This window comes from Buceros rhinoceros, unplaced genomic scaffold (genome assembly GCF_000710305.1).
Source record: "Buceros rhinoceros silvestris isolate BGI_N320 unplaced genomic scaffold, ASM71030v1 scaffold2322, whole genome shotgun sequence".
Taxonomy (NCBI): domain Eukaryota; kingdom Metazoa; phylum Chordata; class Aves; order Bucerotiformes; family Bucerotidae; genus Buceros; species Buceros rhinoceros.
Genome location: NW_010399263.1, coordinates 12,610 through 16,429, shown reverse-complemented (window position 1 = coordinate 16,429; position 3,820 = coordinate 12,610).

Sequence of the window (3,820 nt, the reverse complement as noted above, 5' to 3'; positions counted from 1 at the left end):
GTCTGCGGGTCAAAGCTGCGCTTTCGACTGGCTCGCTGTCAGAGCTGGGAAACGTTCGTCCTCGCCCTTTAAGACCGGTTTCCAAGGTCCTTACACAACCACACTTCTAGACCTGCACTAGTGCTCGGGCTCAACCCTTGTCAATGTTTTCACAGCTCGGCAGCCTCGCAGCTCTGTTGCCTGGGATCAGCACAGAATGAAATCCCCGTGGGTGGAACAAGTGCTTCCAGCGTGACCACCAGCGTGACCCAGGCAGGGGAGGCATCGCACAAGCAAAGCGTGAGGGCTGTTAACCCTGGTGCACCATTTCTAGGCATGGTTGTATTCCCTTCTTTACCTGCTGTCTGTAAGTTGTTCAACTCAGGAATTCATCTTTTCAGTGTCTTCCTGGGAAAGGGACCGTGTCCAGAGACCTCGGCTGTAGGCAGCCTGCCCCCGAGTTCCACACTTCTCCCGCTGCTGCAGTCAGACATTGGCCTTTTCTTCCCTCCAGCTTTTCCTTGTTCCCATATTGCTTGATTGGTTGAAATTTTTTTTGGTTTTTGTTTTTTGGTTTTTTACCCCTACTTCAGAAAGAAAAGCACCAGTGAAAAGACCACCTCAAACCCTTCACGATGTTGTGCCTGCGATGAAAAGATCGAACATCGCACAGACAATCCACCCCCACAGTGCTGTTTCTTGGCGACTCTACAAGGACAGGGTTGTTCACTTACTGGCGCTGCGACGTTACAAGAAACCCAAGTTACTCGCTCGGTTGGAGAGGGACGGTGCCTACAAAAATGACAGGGGTACCCTTGGGGTTATCCTTAACCAGGTGAGACCGCGGAGTTTCTGCCAGCCATTTCTTCCTCCTGCTCATCATCCTTTAATCATCATTTTGAGTGGTGCTACTCCAGTATTTCCATCAGAAAAGAACAAACTACTTGTGTAAGTTTTTCAGTAGAATTTATACAGGTGTCCCAAACTGCGAGTCAGCGTGAGGAAGGGACAGAAAGATGAGAAAATTTGGGGGAGATTTTTTGTCCTGCTAGAGTGGCAGGCAATAACGAATTATTTCCAGCTTTGATGCTCCTAATCTCTACTTTCCTCCTCTCTTTGACTTGGACTGCTCCACTGCGGGACACTGCCTGCGCGTTCCCTCGCCGGGGGGCAATAGCTGGTCGTAGTATTGAATGTTTCTAGTGATGGGTTTGTGAGGAGAGAAGGTTGGACATGGCGTAGGTCAGGTTCCCTCTGAGCACAGCTGGTGGCCTGTCTCTGGTCCTTGGCATCTCTTGGGGTCGGGTAGAATTGCCGTCCAGGGAAGGGTGTTCCAGGCGAAGCCTGGTTGAAGATGGTGGTGGTCTGGTTGTGAGCAGAGCGCTGCTTCTTTACTGTGTGGATCGTGTCTTTATCTTCCTTGAAACCCTTTTTTATTCAGTAGCGTTTCCCCACTGAGTTCAGTCCCACTCGTGTTTCTTCATCGTCTCCATCACAATTCCTGGTGATCTGTCATGTTGTGCAGGTGAGGCTTTCCAGCTTGGTGTTCAAAAGTCACTAATTTTCTGCTAAAACAGTTCAGAAAAGGCTTCTTAAAGCATCATTGAATGCAGTGGCTCCTCCCTTCCCTTTTAAATACTCCTGTGGCCATTGACCATGGCTGACCCACACCTGCAGTATCTGGAAGGTGGGAATATTTCCTGTTTATCTGGGATAAACACATAAAGCTCGTGCAAAGAGTTCAACCTGTTTAGGAAAGGAAAAACTACATGCAGCATGTGAAGTTCTCAGACAGAGATGTTCCATTTTGATTAAAAATTGTCATGTTTATATTACAGAGTTTATATCACAAGAGTGCACAGGCCTCCACCACCTCAAGCAGCTACCGATTTCTGGTTTTCCCCTGGAATAACCAACAGATGGCAATGTTCTCTGTTCTTTCAGTCCAGGTTTTATTTTTGCAGACTTCTCCTGTTCTTGCAGGTAGAAGTTATTCTCATTCTTACTTTCTCAGGATGTTTTCTCCCTTTTCCAGACTACTTCCCCCCTTTTTAGGCTATAAGTTGCCGATACAGTTCATTGTTTGGTGCACTTACCTTATCTCAGGCTGTCTCCAGTTTCTAGGTGAGCAGCTGTATTTCAAAGATTCCAGCTGTAATTTTCAAGGATGCTGCTGGTTCACAGACCTAGTTTCCAGGCTAGCAAGCAATTTCTTCTCCTCAGTAATTTTCCCTTCCTAACAAGATCTCTTTTATGGCTGCTCATATCACTTGGCTGCTTCCTCTTTGAGACATCTGATGATGGATAGAATAGCATGTTAACTGACTGATCGGTGAAGAAAGTCCAAATCAACAGCTACGTAGGTGAAGAGCAGTGTGCTGCTGTTCCTTCTGTTTTCATGAGCACGTACAGGAACAGCACTACGTCAGATACCAACTGTGCACTATATGTTGAAGATAGAGAAGAGGAGCTAACTAGGCTAGTTAGGTATCTCCAGAACTGTAGATTTAGATGTGGACTGAAAACATTAGTGTTGCAAAACTCCTTCATCCTCCTCAAAACAAAAAAGTATAGCTGACCCGTGTAACTACTTTGGTAATACATTTTTGCCTTTACTTGGGAATGGAGCTTCTGAAGGGTAGATTGTTTGGTTTTCACATCAGCACCGGAATTAACCTCAAATGCTGGTGTTATCAACCACTACTGAATAAAGAAAGGAAAAACTTTCATAAAGTTATAACCTGTTCTGAATATAAAGAAGCTCTTTTGGTTGGCTTTAAGAAGTGCAAGTATAGAATGGAAAAGTGCAATTCAAAAGCTTGCTGATTTCCCCTAAGATTTCTGTCCTAGTAGAATTTTCTGATATAATTGTATCATCGACGGTTGAAGTGTAGCTATGACTCTCAAGTACAGGGATCATGTCAATGGCTCAGAGGCTTGACCTGAGCATAAAAATGCTGAAAAAAAGTGGGTGCTGTATCTGACAGTGCTCCCGCTGCTCCATTCAAGTATACGGATTGGTAAGCATCAGAAAGATTTAATAAAGAATGGACAGAAACTTTTGAGAAGCAGTAAGTTTTATCCTCGTCTTGAGCAATTTATTGCCTCAAAGTGGTTGAAAAAGTAGTAAATCTGTAAGAAGTAATCTCAGACAATAAGGTGCTAAAAATATCTGTGCTACGTGATGCTAAAGCAGCACGTGACCATCAACAAATTCACTGTTTAAAGAAGATCACAAGATCAGTGCATCTGGAGAACTGCTTCGTTTTTAAGGCTAAATTGGACTACGAAGCATTTTGGCTTTTCTCTGAGGCCTATGGGAGCTTATTTTTGGCAGTTTTCTGTCAATTTATGTAAAAGTTAATGAACCTACTTTGGTTCTCTCACATTCACCTACTTGAGATGTTGTGCCCCAGGCAAATAAATTGTCAATAGTTTTGACGTTCTCCAGCCTGTATCTTCTAATGAAGACAGAAGGGAAATAGCAAAAATCCTGTTAAGGTGCATGAGATATTGCTTCAAACGCTTCTTTATACCATGCTATATAGTATATAGTATACAATATACCGGGAAGTAGTCCTAATTTTTTTGTTCTATTTTAAACTGTAAAGCTGAAGGTCATAATGAAATTTACCTTTATGAAAATTAGATTCCACCAAAGATAACAATGATGTGAAACTTCAATTTGACGTGATAATGAATAATCTAAAAAACAGCTTAAAAGATTCCTGGTTAATGTTCTTCTAAAGATGAAAAGTGCTGGACTGCTTGGTAAATATATTAGAAACTAACCCAGGCATGCCTGTAAAAAGAAAAGGATAGATGCCCTCCGTACTCCTCA